The 16262-nt window shown below is 35.6% G+C and overlaps 1 long non-coding RNA gene across 7 annotated transcripts in view; it reads right to left on the bottom strand.

Moving 5' to 3' along the window:
* Nucleotides 1–13138, bottom strand: part of LOC104972733 (uncharacterized) — a 67479-nt gene extending 54341 nt beyond the window's left edge. For 4 of the 7 annotated variants that reach the window (XR_009494851.1, XR_807269.4, XR_807271.4 and 1 more), the window contains exons 1-2: nucleotides 13043–13138; nucleotides 12057–12182 (exon numbers count right to left, since the gene is read on the bottom strand). This is a non-coding gene — a long non-coding RNA (uncharacterized lncRNA). Of the gene's footprint in view, nucleotides 1–3870; nucleotides 4177–7403; nucleotides 10537–12056; nucleotides 12183–13042 lie in introns of those variants that run through there. The other 3 variants (XR_807270.4, XR_807273.4, XR_807272.4) reach the window with 3 other exon arrangements.
* Nucleotides 13139–16262: the final 3124 nt, after the last annotated feature.

Below are 16262 nucleotides of genomic sequence, written 5' to 3'. Positions count from 1 at the left end.
TAAAGTTAAGACTAATTAACATAGGGTATTTTCATACATTTTGGGGGGTATGGAGGAAGGTTTTATGGAGTTTTTTTATCTAAAGGTAGAGAAGAATGCTATTAAATCTTGCCTGTTATAAAGACAAAGGGAAGAGATAAGTACCTTTATATCATGGTGTTCAAATGTCATTCTATGACTGGTTATATCATGTGTGCATGAGTGCTAAGTTGCTTCAGTCATGTCTGACTCTTTGGAACCCTATGGACTGTCATCATCCAGGTGCCTCTGTGGATGGGATTTTCCAGGCAAGAATACTGGAGTGGGTTGCTATGCCCTCTTCCAGGGGATCTTTATGGTCCCAGGATCAAACCTGTGTCTCTTATGTCTCCTGCATTGACAGACAGGTTCTTTACCACTAGGACCACCTGGTTATATCAGAGTATCCTATTTTTAAAAAATGCTCATTCATATAAATTCCAAGAAATTCATATAAAATTCATATAAAAATTCATATTCACCTTCAGGCTGAAGATGGTGCTTAGCTGCTGCTGCTGCTAAGTCGCTTCAGTCATGTCCGACTTTGTGCGACAACCATAGATGGCAGCCCATCAGACTCCCCCGTCCCTGGGATTCTCCAGGCAAGATCACTGGAGTGGGTTACCATTTCCTTCTCCAAGATGGTGCTTAGAAATTTACATTAATTAAAAAAAAAAAAAGCTTCCTGGATGAATCTGATGGAAAATTCATCCTGAGAATTACTCTTCTGAGTAATTTTAAGATCATTAAAATACTCAATCACCAAGGATGGAGTGAGGTGGTGGTACCTTAATATCCTGGTATAGAAATGGCACTGATCTACCTAGAGGAATAAAAGAGATGATAAACTTTTTTACCATCAGGAAAATTCCATCAGGATTGAGAGAGCGAGACCAAACAATTTTTCTGAAGAACACTATTCTTAATCTACCTTCTCCCTTGAGTGTTCTGTTGACTCTAAGATGGATCCAAAGCCCCCAGCGTCGTCAATATCCAAGTTTGGAAGAAAGCAAAGAACAGAATTAGTGAAGCCAACTGGTATTTTTCAGTGCTTCTAATGATAGATCATATTTCTGAAAACTTGAAAGATTCATAACGCATACCATACCCCTGGCGCATTCCAGATGAGCAGAATTTGTGTGCTCAGAAGTAAGCGAGAAGATGTGCTGCACTGAATTTTATTGATTTTTTCTCTTTGCTTGTATAGTTTTATGATGTTCCATTTTCTCTTTCCTGTTGGTTTGGAAACTGTGGCCTTGGTTATTTATTTTCTTCCTTCATTTTACATTTAAAATGTATATGTAACACTGCATCAATTTTCATGGCCATGGGTGAAAGGACAGGCTGAATTCTATGGACAAGAAAAGATGGTCTTTGATAGGAGAGTTAATTATCTCCCTGGTAGGAAACTTCTTCTCAAGTTCTCTTCCCTTTTCATTTTCTCATGTTTTTGGAATGCATTTATAATTTTATTTTTAATCTCATCACTTTTTGAATTTTAGCACTGAATTCTCACTTTTAGAGATTATATATTGATAGCTCTGAATTATTTCCATTTGTATTCTGCGCCAGGCTTTTTGGTTGTTGAATCAAGAAGTTCTACAACTTCTTGACATAACTCATCTAACAATAAGACTAAGCAGATGAATTTATAATAGAAATAGGCTTTTGCTTGTGGAAGTTTGATAATTGATGATGATAAATTTTGCTAACAAATTTATTTTTTCTCTGGTCTTTGCATAGTTCACATGGTGGTTTTAATTAGGATATTATGCCTTTTGTATTATAAAGTAACACTCACTCAATAATCTCAAAGTTTTGGATATGCCAGCCAATTATCTATTGAAGTCGTGTTTGGGCTCATGGCTCATGGCACAAAGTGCAACCTCTAATTTGGCTAGTTCTTTTTAATATCTGCTGAATTAATATGCTAGATTAGAGAATGAAAATATATGGGTCATTGCTGGCTCCAAGGCTAGAATCAAAGTGAGCATTACTCTTCTTGTTAAAAAATTATTTGAACATATGAAGAAGAGGTCAAAAGAAGCTCTTCTTGTCCACTGCTAGGACTCATTATGATTTTGGTATTCCCAGATTTCAGATATTCCCATGACATTGTCACAAATTGTTTCTTACTTATAGTATAACAGGTTTATAATTATAAACCTTTTTATAGTATAAATATAGTTTATATATTATAGTATTATAATACCTATAATATTATATTAGTTTGAGTGACATAATATTGACATTTTCATGTCTCACAATGGTTGAATACTGATAATTTTATATAATTCAATCTATTAATATTCTATCCATTCACTTTTTACCTAAAATACTATCTTTAAAAGTGAAACAACAACAACAACACTGCCACCAAAGGAAAACTTGTACTACTTGTGATAAATAAAATGTAACATAACAGACAAATGCAATAAAAACAAAACAGGAAAGGTCAATGCCATTAATTTTTAGCTAGATACTTCAGCCTGCCAAATGCTCAGAGCTGGAAGTCTGCACTTTCTTTGTTAAGAGGAGGGACTGGCAGTTAGATTCAGATGACAAAAATTAAACCAAGATTTTTTTCTTGAGATAATCAGTATTGGAAAAAAAATCAAAAAGGAGTAACTCTTTCTTCTGTGATTTAATATTATTTAATTCCATTCTTTGGAAACACCTGACTTACATTTTGGAAAATACCACATTAGATCATTTGTTTTGCCCAGTTTTCTCTTTCATTTTCAGAGGGAACTTCTAAGCATGCAATAAATGACACTGTTATTCATGTGCCAACATCTAGTGCTAAATTAATTTCATAAATTATGTCAAATGAAGTAGATTATATCTTGCAAGAGTCTACAACTCTCTAATGTCATTTATCATGGCGTATAGTTTAATTGAATACAATTTTTATTTATATTCTGTTTCTCTCTTCCAGCCTCTGTGAATTCTGGATCTTCTTTCCTCCCTGAGTCAGTCCTAAGATGTGAATAATTAGGTAGTAGTAGACAACTGAGTTAATGAGCATAACAAAAGACGTGGAAAGGTAATATTTACAAAGGATAATGTAATCTAATCCATTATCATTTCTATAGTACTCAGGTTCAAACTACAAAACTGGTATGCAACACTTTGAGATAAACACACTCATCGCTCACTTAACTCTTCATTTAATTTACCCACTTCGGGAAACAGGATATTTTGATTCCTGGAGATATGTATTGATGTATTTGTGAGGAAGGGAAGCCACAGGATTAAATGGTAGCATCTTTCTAGTCATTAATGTTACTATATAAAGAGCATATGTATATATATATGTATATGTGTGTGTATATATATATATATATATAAACATGTACATATACCTACATATGGGCTTCCCTGGTGGCTCAGTGGTAAGAATCTGCCTGCAATGCAGGAGATTTGGGTTTGACACTTGGGTCAGAAAGAACTCCTGGAGTAGGAAATGGCAACCAACTCTAGTATTCTTGCCTGGAGAATCCCATGGGCAGAGGAGCCTGGCAGGCTATAGTCCATAGGGTTGCAGAGTTACACAAACACACAAACATAGGTATGTATAGATAGTATTTGCAAATAGTAAAAATATTTTATGAATTTGAAGGTAAAATGAGACTCCACACAAAAGTTTTAAGCATTCTCTTTCCAAAAATGAGGGAATATTGTTCTGAACCAACTCTCCTATTGATAAACAATAAAACTGTGTGAATTATTTATGTAAAAAATCACTTTGAAATTACTAGCAAGCTTGTTGCAGGAAGGTGGACCCCTTCCAGGGCCCAAAACTGGGCTCTGGTCTAACACCCAGAAATGAATTATCCGAGGAGACACATGTGCTGACAAAGCAAGAGATTTTATTGGGAAAGGGCACCTGGGTGGAGAGCAATAGGGTGAGGGAACCTAGGAGAACTGCTCTTCCAGTCTTGGGTTTTATGGTGATGGGATTAGTTTCTGGGTGGTCTTTGGCCAATCATTCTAATTCAGAGTCTTTCCTGGTGGTGCACGCATTGCTCAGCCAAGATGGATGCTAGAGAGAGGGATTCTGGAAAGTGGACGGACACGGGGTGTCTCCTTTCAACCTTTCCCGAACTCTTCCAGTTGGTGGTGGCTTATGAGTTCCGTGTTCCTTATCAGGATCTCCTGTCATAAAACAACTCATGCAAATAGTTACTATGGTGCCTGGCCAGGGTGGGCAGTTTCAATCAGTGTGCTTCCCCTGACAAGCTTATCAAGGCAGTGAGAATTTTCAGGATCAAAATTTTAAAATAAGCAAAGCTCAGAAAGGTGAATAGATTTGGGAGCATTTTCCTCCTTGATTTATCACCAATTCTGAAAGCCATATGATGGTCAAAGGCCAAGAAGACTGGCTAAATCCTAGAAATAGAGTAATCATCAAAACTAAAGCCAGATTTCTAATCACTTCAATTACTAATTGAGTTAAGGTGATTTACACCTAATATAGAGGCTGTGCTCAGATGCTTAGTTGTGTCCAACTCTTTTGGACCCCATGGACTGTAGTCCAGGCTCCTCTGTTCATGGGATTTCCCAGGCAAGAATGCTGGAGTGGGGTAACATTTCCTCCTTCAGGGGATCTTCACAACCCAGGGATCAAACCTGTGTCTCTTGGGTTCTTTACCACTAGCGACTCCTGGGAAACCCAATATACTGCTAGGAAGAAGAAAATGTAAATCCTATTAGGAAAAATATAATTTAATCCAAAAATCATTTTTACTATAATTTTTATGCAATAGTGATAACTAAATATAATATGAGAGAGTAATGATTGATAGTGGCTCAGTCATGTCCAACTCTTTGCAACCCCATGGTCTGCAGCCTGCCAGGCTCCTCTATCCATGGATTTTTCCAGACAAGAATACTGAGTGGGTTGCCATTTCCTTCTCCAACAAAATATAATATATTATATTGAAAAACAATAATTCACTGAAAACTGAAAAGAATAAAATGAGAAATGGAAGTAGATCCATGTGAGATGCACAAATCGAAATTATTAGCAGAGACAAATATATCTATAATTTCTAAGTTCAGGTAAATATATAACAAGATAGAGATCTACTTTAGGAAAATAAAGATATAATTGAAAATAAAATAAAAATTATAGGACTGAAAATAAAATAATTAAAATGTGAACTTAGTAGATGTTTTGAGAAAAGACAGCTGATGAAAAAATTAATGAACTGGAATCTCTGTTGCAAGAAAATATACAAATTGAACTGGGAAGAGATAAATGGATGAAAGATAGAGAAAATATGGAGAGGAAAGTGAAAAACCTAACATACATGTAATTGGAATATCAAAAGGAAATGAGAAAGAGATTAAAGTAGAAGCATATTTGATGACAAAGGGCCAAGAATCTTACAAAAGATATTACATATAAACGGTAGAAGAATTACAACCCTCAAAGAGGACGAATATGAAAAAACAAAAACCACACATTCACACACTCATACACACAAGCAAAACACTCAGGCATATTACAGTAAAATTGTTGAAAACCAAACAAAAAATCTTAAAAGAAGCCATAGGAAAGAGAAAATAGCTGCGGATCTAAAATTCAATAGTCAGTGTTTGATATATATTTTCAGACAAACAAGCCAAAGAATTGGCTGCCTTCATCATCCAGGAAAGGAAATACTGAAAGTCAATCGGGAAGAAAATTATCCCAGGATAAACAAAAACAAATAAAATGAGTATAAGTATTTCTAGATACAAATGGACTTTGAATATTTAAGGCAATAAAGTAAATATTGTTGGATTTTATACATAGAATGACAGTTTCTGCCTATAGATCAAGAAGGGGAGAAATGGAGTTAAAATATTTTAAAGCATTTACATTATTCTGGAAGTGGTAAAAGTACTAATTTATATTAGACTGTATTAACATAAGGATTTGTGCTATAATTTCAATAAAATAACACTAAATAATAGAAAAATTATAAAGATATATGTATACATGTATATTTTTATATCTGTATATATATATATAGTGTCTATATATAAATGTTTAAATACATATATAATATAAAATTATTTTATATAATATACAATGAAATTTATGCATTTAGAAAATATAATCTTTCATTCATAAATATCATCATTTTTTATATATACTTCATACATTTATATATATAAATACTAAAATGGCAGATTTAAACCAAATATATCTATATTACATAAAATATAAATATACCAATACTGCTGTGAAACATAAGGATTTTCAGATTGAATAATAAAACAAAATGTAAGCATATAATGATTTAAAGAGACATGCCTAAATTCAGCTGTTCTGAGTAGTTGAAAGTAAAAGAAGGAAAACATAGACACATTCATATGTAAAGTATACAACCACAACAGTGCTTGTCTTTATAAAGACTAATTTTGATGTGTCAATTATAACAGTAAAGGGAGAATGATGCAATTTGAAATAAAAGGCAAAAAAAAGTGAATTAACTACAAAATTAAACATCTTTTTTGAAAAAATATTTGAAGTCAATATCAAAAATATGCTTACATTTTCAAAATTTCCTTTATTAATTAATTATTTGTATTATACATTATAAAAATATATAGCCATTCTTAAAAATTAAATACCCCTTCAGCAAAGGTCTATAATGAGAAAAGACTAATGCTTTGGCTGGCCTCAAGGTACCAGAGAATGCTGAAATGGCAGAAAGATGGACTTCCATTTGTTTTAGAGAATAGAGCAAGTCACACTGCTTAAAATTGTTTGCCTGTAGTTTGCATCTTCGCTGAAGAATTGAAATTAAAAATTAGTGGGACTGTGAGTCTTAGCTACAAGCACCATGTTTGGAGCAGAAGCAAACAGTCTAACAGCCAAAACCTTGATCAAGCTCCTCGCTGTCTCCGTAACTGGGCAGCACCATGGGACAGAGTTTCAAAGACTTGGACATGACACCATTTGTTTGACTGGAGCTACAGGAATATGAGTAAATGAACCTATGGACCTGGTGTAAAGGGAAGGCTAAATAGAGACAGAGGGGTAGTTATAAGGGTGTCATATTTGATAAGGTTTGAAATTCAAAAGTTTTTAAAGGATTTTGTTTGAAAGTAGGAAAAAAAATCAGGAATTAAAATCCCTTCTAAAAATGAAAATAAAAAGCACTCTCAAAATACCTTAAATATAAGTAATGTAAGAGCCTCAAGGAAATAAAACAAAAATACGTCTAAAGAAAAAATAACATATTAGAGCACAAGTGAACTGTGAATAGGTATACATAAAATTATAGAAATGGAAATATGTTCATTGAAAATTTAAAATCTCAATATTCTACATCAATTCTAGTATGATACTGTTCAAGAGAAATTTAAAGAAATAAAATGTGATTGAAATGAATTATTGAAGAATTTGTCCAAAGTCTAAATCAGAAGTACAAAGAAATAAAAATGTGAATAAGTAATTTAAGATACAGTAAACATAATAATGAAATTGACTTGTAATAGAAATGTTACTACCCCAATCTCTAAGTTCAAATATGATCATAGGCTCTTTTTACCTAAAAAATTAAGTAAAAAAAAATCATCTTTTTAAATAAAATATTTCAGAGACTAGGGAAGAAGGAAAACATTTTATGAACTGGTGTAACTCATAATATCAAAATCAGGCAAGAACAGCTAATGGAAATATGTACAGAGACCAGTCATACTTATAGCTTCAATAATCTGCTTACACGGGTAATAAATCACATCCAGAAGTGTACACAACCCATTGAACACAGTTACATAGAAGTAAACATCCTTTACCTCATGAAGAGTATTCCTAAAAAAACATAACAATGTCATACTTACTGGCTATTTAAGTTAGGAATATGACAAAAACTCTTTGATCATTATTATTCAATATTGTACTAAGTTCCTAGGCAATGCAATTAAGAAAAAATAGTATAATTGTTGGAATGAAATGACATATATAATACACAAGATATGATTGCAAATATATAAAATCTAAAATTTCAAAATATCAATTGTTTTTAATCATTTTAATTTTTTCCTTGTTTTTTTTTTTAGGTACTTAATTATATGATCAGCAAATTGTAATAGTTTCAGTTTTTATAGATTTTCATTATAAAAATGATTTCATTTTGTAATTTCTATACTTCTAATTTATTTTTGTTCTTTAATAGAGTTGGCTAAAATCTCGAGAATAATGCTATGTAATAGCAGCATAAGATGATACTCGTGTCTTCTGACATCTAGCATTTTTTAACAGCGATGCTGTTCTTCAGGTTGAAGGTGATAAGTTTGTATTATGTTAAAGAAACTTCATTACCAAATCCAACAGACTTTCTTTAGTCTTCCAACATTTCCCACAATGTTGTATATGGTTTGCCACCGAGTCTTTTGTGTTTACTGGGAATTCAAGACCCAGTGAATCATAGCCCACTTCCTCACCTTGATTTTAAAAATGAAAAACCAGAAAGAAATGCCAGGTTGATATCAAGATAGTACTTTAATTATTGATAACGATTAAGTGTGAGAGCTGAACAGTTCTGTTCACTGAGCTCCAGATATCAAAGACTCGGTCATGAAACCACAGTCCATCATGAATAAGGACAGGCCACCCAAGTACACAGATAAGATGCATGCCTGGAATACCAAAGAGGAGCTTGTGCAGGAAAACTTACTAGAAGAGAAACAGAAGAGCTAAGCCTAAACATTTCTGTTTTAACTTCCTAAATATACAAATCTAGGGAGGGATTTCTCCTCCCAGGAAATATGAGCAATGCTAAAAGTAGTCCACCGATATAGGTAAAACCTTCTGTATTCCTTTCCTCTTGCTAATATAATATGCCAAAGCACCACAGACTTAGTAGCTTGAACAACATACATTTATCTTACATATCTGGAGGTAACAGGTCTAAAATGAATGTCATGGGACTAAAATCAAGGTGTCAGCAGGGCTATATTCCTTCTGGAAGCTCTCTTTTTTCTTCTTTTTACTCTTTTAAGTAGCTAATTGCATCCCTTAACTCGTAGCCCCCAGCCAACAACTTCCTCACCCAGGCCTCTGCTTCTCCATCACATCTATTTTCTGACTCTGACTTTTCTACACCCCTTTTTGAGCCAAGGGCTCTTGTGGTTATGTCGGGCTCACCTGAATAATTCAGAGTGGTCTTTCCCTCTCAGATCCTAAACGGAATCACATCTGAAAAGTCCTTTTTTGCCTTGTGATGTAACATACTTAGGTTCTGAAGATTAGTTTATAGATACCTTTGGGAGAAAGGGGACATTAATCTGCTCACCACATCTCCTTGGTAAGAAGGACAGGATAGGCTCGTCTCTAAAATTCCCCATCTTTTTGTTTTCTTTACCCACCGAGTTTAACTCTTTAGCTTTCTGTCAATTAAAGATGTGACTGACTTGCGGCTGCATAGGAGCAATTTGGCCTCTATCAGCATTACTCTGCTCTTGCACCCATAAAGTTGCTACTTCAATGGCAACTGAAACTCTTTCGTGTTTTGTCCTTGGGCCAACTGTGTGCAGTTGAGATTGTCCACATAAATGTATGAAACTGGTCAGAATTATATGTTATATAATCAAATTTTGAGACTTCCCAGGTAGCTTAGTGGTAAAGAATCTACTTGCCAGTGCAGGAGATGCAAGAGACTCAGGTTCAATCCCTGGGTTGGAAAGATCCCCTGGCGTAGGAAATGGCAACCCACTCCAGTATTCTTGCCTGAAAATTCCATGGACAGAGGAGCCAGATGGGCTATAGTCCATAGGGTTGCAAAGAGTCAGACATGGTTGAGCTACTGAGCACACACACACCTATACACATAATTAACTTTAAGATCAATCTTTTTCTTTTTTTAAAATTCAGTCTTTAACCAGAGCTGAAAATTCACTTCTTGTTCTGTTTCTCTATTTTGGCCAGTCACATCATTCAATGCAGTATATCATAAATTCATCAATGAATTAAATAACTCCAGTAAGATATTCCAAGAGTAAAATGTGTAATAGAATTATAGCATGAACAGAATTATCTCAATTTGAATTTAAGCCCCACTTCATTACAATAAAAATTTTGGAAAGAAATAAAGCTACAAATAAAGCAGCACTTTGTAAGTTAAAAGTTAAAGAAAAAATCTAATTCTTTTTCTTTGTGCATTTAAAGTTCAAAGAATTTTGTTTTCCACAGTTTCATATTCTGCATGGTTTTCAGTCAGAGATATTTTCAACCTGGTGGCATGGAGGTTTCAGAAGCAGCTGTAACCTGGACTGTCTTTCAAAAAGATCTGTGTAGTTTCTTCAGAGTCTCAGAAGATGTGTTAACTTATTTCCAAGGCTCTGATGTTTCTAACCTTTAAAGATTACAGAGAATTAATGGGACACATGAGTTTTCACAGCACTGGCCCCACAACCATCACATTGGGGAATGAGGCAGTCCTCTTCCTCAAGGGTAGTTATCCCAGGCAAAATCACATTCCAAGAACCTAGATCTGTATTGTCAGAGACTAGCAGAGACTTGGTAGCATTGGGGTAAGAGAGAGAGAAAAGAAAATTGGATGTCAGCATGTTGGCATCTCTGAATGCTGGTTAGTTCTTTTTCTAGAATGCACAGTCCTTAAACTCTGGAGAAAATTCTGAGCAAAAAATTGCTGTTAACGCTGCCAGTTTATCTATGATGGGGTAGACATCTATGTGTACATAGTGCGTTTTCTCCCATTGAGGGTCATTTTCCTGTCTTGTTTTTCTTTCAAAATTCAGCAACTTGCAAATGTTGATGGTTTCAGTCTCCAGGAGTTATCTAAGATGTCTTTTGTCTTCATCTAAGCTATGCAAAATCTCTATTTTTATTTCACATTTTAATTGTCCTGCACGGATCTTTCTAGTGATGTTCTGATCACACTCTCTATAAGCAGGCATTTTCCATCCCGTTTTCATCAGTTCTTATTAGGGAATTATTTAGGGGTAAAACACCTGCCTTTTAGGAGAGGTTTCCCCTTATCAAGTAATTAACCAGTTCAGAACCAGTATAAGAGGCTTTGGAGGGATGAGATCCTGGAGACTATAGACAAGCACAGATCCCTCTTTGATCCTTTCTCTTTGCTGACTACAGCAAGCATTGTCCAAGGGTTTCTCCTTTATCATTTTCACTTTTTGCTACCAATGTAACTCGACTGCATTAACCACTAACTTTACAGACATATCTTTTTTTCTGACTTATCCATTTTGCTCAGACCACCCATTTGTGCTCCAATCATGTAATTTCAATTAGAATGAGCATACACCCTTTGGTTTCTTACCATCACCTTAAATCAGCATGTTGGGAATGAAATTAATCATTGTTCTGTCTCCTACCAACAAGCTAGTGCCCAAAATAGTGCCCAGATTTTTTCCTCAGCTTCAAATGTTGACACTATACTTTTGTCACCCAATATTGAAATTTCAGCATTGTTTCTGATGTTCTTGACCTAAGTAAAGCCTACTAATCCTTTTAGGTCTGCTTCAGCTTATATAGAAGGGCTTCCCTTGTGGCTCAGCTGGTAAAGAATCCACCTGCAATGTGGAGAATCTGGGTTCAATCCCTTGGTTTGGAAGATACCCTGGAGAAGGGAAAGGCTACCCACTCCAGTATTCTGGTCCAGAGAATTCCATGGACTGTATGATCCATGGGGTCACAAAGAGTCAGACACGACTGAGTGACTTTCACTTCACTCAGCTTTACATATTAGTATCTTCCATGAAGCCTTTCTCACAATTAGTGTGTATATGTACATATACATACACATTAAGTTGTTAAACATATAAAGTTACATTATTCATGTCTACTTATCTATCTATATCTACCTTTAAAGGAGATTATGAGAAAGCAGAGGAGAGAGGGTAATGTTGAGTGAACTCTCTCAGCTTGTTTTCCCCTTCCATCTCATAATTTATCCATGTTTTCATCAACTGTTCTATCTTTTTCTCCTTTATAGGTAAGTTCATTCTTTGCCAAAGCTAACAGTCACACCTATGTTCATGTATCTGTATCCTCTTACCTTCTTTAGGTCTTTTGTCCATTGGGGACCTCTTCTATTTGACAAATTTTTAAAATTAAATCTGAGGTGATGTTTTAGTCTCACACTTGTTTCTCCAGGGTAATGATATCACCATTGACCAAATTCCTGAAACCACAAGCCAAGAAGTTATCCTTGATGACTGTCAGTTTTTCCACTCATCCAAATAATTGTGAGAGTCTACCATCTCAATATACCATCTCCAGTATATTTCTCTTTACTGTCACGACACTAGTTCATCTCTTCTTACTCATATGGATTATTTCAAGTTACCCAGCTGGTAGTTTTGACCTCAGACACTCCTCTGGACTTCAATTAATTCTTCACACTACTGACAGATTTGTTATTCCAAAATAAAACTATGATCATGTTGCATCACTTCCTGGCTTAAAATATTTCAGTGGCTTCCTAGCCCACTGGTTAAAGTCCAAATTCCTTTGGGTGACATGCAAAGACCTTGAAGATCTAATGCTATCCTCATCTCCTGCCACTTCCTTTCATATACCAACCAAATAAACTATTTTTCAATGTATCGTATTTCCCCTCCTCCACTTTTATGCATATTTCTCTCTCTGCAAAGAAATGCCACTTCTATCTGAATCGCCTTTTCTCCCTCCTCAGCCAAGTACTTCTAAACCAAAAAACAGTTTTACTCTTTTTGGCATCCTAATAAACATTAGGCATTTCCTTCTCTAGGTTCCTATTTTTTAAAGAGCTTATACTTCTTACATTGAAACAATTATTGCATTATTTTGATAATTGCTCCTCATTCCTTTGGCTTTAGTTTTTGGGCTTCTCACATTTAGAATAAAATTCAAATGGTTTTTAATGGTCTATAAGGCTGTGATCTTGCCTTGGGCTACCTTCCTGACCTCATTTTCTTCCATCTTCTCCCCAGCTGACTCTGCTCCAGCAACATTGACCTTCTTCCTATTTTCATGCACATTCCCACATTCATTATTTCATACTTGCTGTTTCTTATGCCTCTTGTTCTCTTCTCCAGATATTTGTATGACTGGTGCCTTTCTTGCATGTAGGTTTCTGCTCAAGCTTCACTTCCTTCTGAAAGTTGTTTTTCCTGAGTGTAAAGTTTAGGATAACATGGGCTTCATATTGTCTGGGCATCTTGAATTACATTCACGTAATCGTACATTCCCAGCCTGGCTTCTAAATTATAACCCTTTGACTGCTCGTAAGGGTACATGTGCAACTTGTTGATCATGTTGTAAGCATTCTGGCACTGGCTAAGCATGGCTGATATTGGAGTTTTCTTTTGAAAATAACACTGAAGCCAAGTTTTCATTTGAAGGTCATGATTAACGATGGATTAACTTAAACTCAAAAAAACCTTTTGGAATAGTTGACTACTGTTAATAAGGATGGCATGTAATGTAGTGGAATGTTTATCTGGGTTTACTGTGTAAACAAACAAGTCTCAAGGCAATGCAGAACTTATGCATATTATTTTAGAATAAATTTCACACTGTGAGCAGTAGCTTTACACACTAAATAATTTATAACACTATACAGATAACTAAGTTGAGTTCTTCAGTGGATGGGGTTTGGTACTGTAGTGTTTTTATAAATTTTTACCCCCAAATGATATTTATCATCCAGAGTAGTTTATAATTTAAATGATCCAATATCAATCTTAGCCCTCAGAACACCAGAGGATCCTTACTCTCAGGATAAATGCTGATTGGTACTGACCAGCATGCTAAGTGTATACCAAGGGATTATTCTAACATCTGTTTGGGACAAACAGATGTTGTCATTACAAACCTTCAGCAGTGTGCTCCTTCATAGTCAAAGAATAACTCCCAGGCATTGACTCATAAAAGCAATCAGTAAATGGACAGAAACAAAGTAGAAGGCTCCACAATGTTTTGAATAGGAGGTCTCAAGACCAGAGAAGAAAAGAAGGAAATAGTATAGGGAGGTAGAAGGTGTGGCAGTGGCAGGGGGAAAAAAAGCATTGTGGAGTCCCACGCTACATAGAAAGCCTTTTGTATAGTTTGTCTTATGTGGGATTTTATAACCATATAAAATCCAATATGCTTCTTTCATTGCAAGCAGGAGGATGCTGTATAAAAAAAAGCTGGAGAAACAGCATGCAAGTCATAAAAGACATGCAGTTTGGATTTACATGTGCATCCATCATGGGGTCGTGTGCACCAAGACGCAGAGCAAGATGTTTAATGACAAGAGAAGTTAGTACTTCCTTCTCTAGAACAAAAGATTTTCAGTTGTAGCCAAGCAGCTGATATACATAGGCATCACCAAGGAGAGGGACTGTTTAGGACATTAAAGGATAATTGATACTGTGCTTCAACAAATGGACAAAGCACACTGACTACAACTCACTACGTCTGCACGTAGTGAAGTTCTTTTTCTGTACACGGCATTTAGACTTTCCCCCCATCTTGGCTCCTTGGCCATGCCTTGAGAGCAACAGGAGGCCAAAGTTCTTATGCCAAGTTCATTCTTGACCACAGAGCTGTTTCCAATGAGTTCTGTGTTTTGGGGACCTGGGAAGAAGAAAAACGCATAGCTATCAACTGGTCACTGGCATAATATTCAGCATCAGCTCATGAATTGCAGGGTCTTCTCTTGGAAACTGGCTTTGACCCCACACCACTTCTCTCCAACTCATAACAGATTGTGATGTTTGTGCTCTACTTTCATTGATCAAGGCTGCCAGCCAGGTTCATCTTACTTAGATTTTATCCATGTGACAAACAGAGGGGCAGATGGAGTTGGCATCATGTGATTTCTCTGGGTTCGTGACCCTGCTTCTATATGGTGCCTTCTGGCAGCTCAATTTTTTATGCTCTTGCATTTATATCCAGGTCCTAATCTGGCAGCTGAATTAAAGAAAAACTTCCTTGAAGCTGCATTAACAAAATACTTAGGTATTTGTTAAACCAACCTCACAGTCCAGTGCTCTGACCAGAGACCAGTAGAGGACAAATCAAGCCATTTACTCACACAGACCTGCCTTTTCAGAAAGACTGGTATCAACACATTTCCAAAAGACAAACAGAAATTACCCAGATGAAGATTGTAGTTTGGTGATTTTTAGGGAAATCCAAAAGCCACAGAAAATCCAAACAGGTTTGTATGTTTTTAGAATGTGCACTTACACCAGCATAAACGAGGGCTTCTCTCCCATTAGGGAACTGGAGTCTGTTACATTATCCCCATTGAGTCTCCTAATGTCCCTGGCTCAGCACCATAGGCAACAGATGCAAAGGGTCACCAATGAAGGGCAAAATATTTTGTGAAAATAAAGAGCCATGCTATCTGCATTGCCAGTTTTTCCCACTCTGCACTTTGAGTGCTATCGTCTAGTTTTCATACAGTGATTTTCTTTTTATTTGCTGAGTTTATTTTGTTGAATATGGTGGAAAGATCAAAAAAAGAAAGGAAAAGCAAAGACTGTTTTTTTCTCCACGTATGAACCAAGCACTATCGGGAGCCTACTTCAAATGAGCTTTGTCATCCTCAAGCACCGTGTTTGTTTTACCTCTTCCCGAACCTAAATGATTTGCTTAGCTAATCAGTCTTCAATAATATGTAACAAGCAGGAAAAAAAAAAAGATCACTAAAAAATAGAAATGGTTGCAGCTGTTTTCTGCATTAGAGGGGAACAGCAGAATTCAGCTCTGGTGTAGACACTCTTTTGTTTAGAAAAACTTACTGGTGGGATTTTTAGATTATGCAAAATTAGGCCCCCAAGACTAGTACAGGGTGGGAGTGGAGACAGAAAGCAAAATTACTCTGCATTATCAAGTGTCAAGAATTTTGCTTTTGTGCACCACTGCTTTTGGAAGTTGAGGGGTAGTGCTATATTCTAGAACTAGAAGATGGAAATAGAGACACACATTTTTTGTGTGTATAAATATATATGTACGTGTTTATATACACACACACACTCACACATAGTTACACACAGACATCAGGAAATCATAGCCATCTGGATTCTGAGCAGAAAGAAGATCTGGAAGAAATTTCTTGGGGCAGAATTGGCTGAAACACTTAAATAGGTACGTGTAATATCAATTTTAGGATGTTTCCCATTTTACTGTAATACCCCCACCCAACCAAATACCTCTGTATTGTTTCTCTAATCTTCAGTTAGAATATGCTATATTCTATCCCATCTTGAATTATTGGCTCCTCTGGGAA

The sequence above is a fragment of the Bos taurus genome, chromosome 6 (assembly GCF_002263795.3).
Source record: "Bos taurus isolate L1 Dominette 01449 registration number 42190680 breed Hereford chromosome 6, ARS-UCD2.0, whole genome shotgun sequence".
Taxonomy (NCBI): Eukaryota; Metazoa; Chordata; class Mammalia; order Artiodactyla; family Bovidae; genus Bos; species Bos taurus.
Note: the sequence above shows the minus strand (reverse complement) of the source record. Positions and strands in the feature narration are given on the sequence as shown.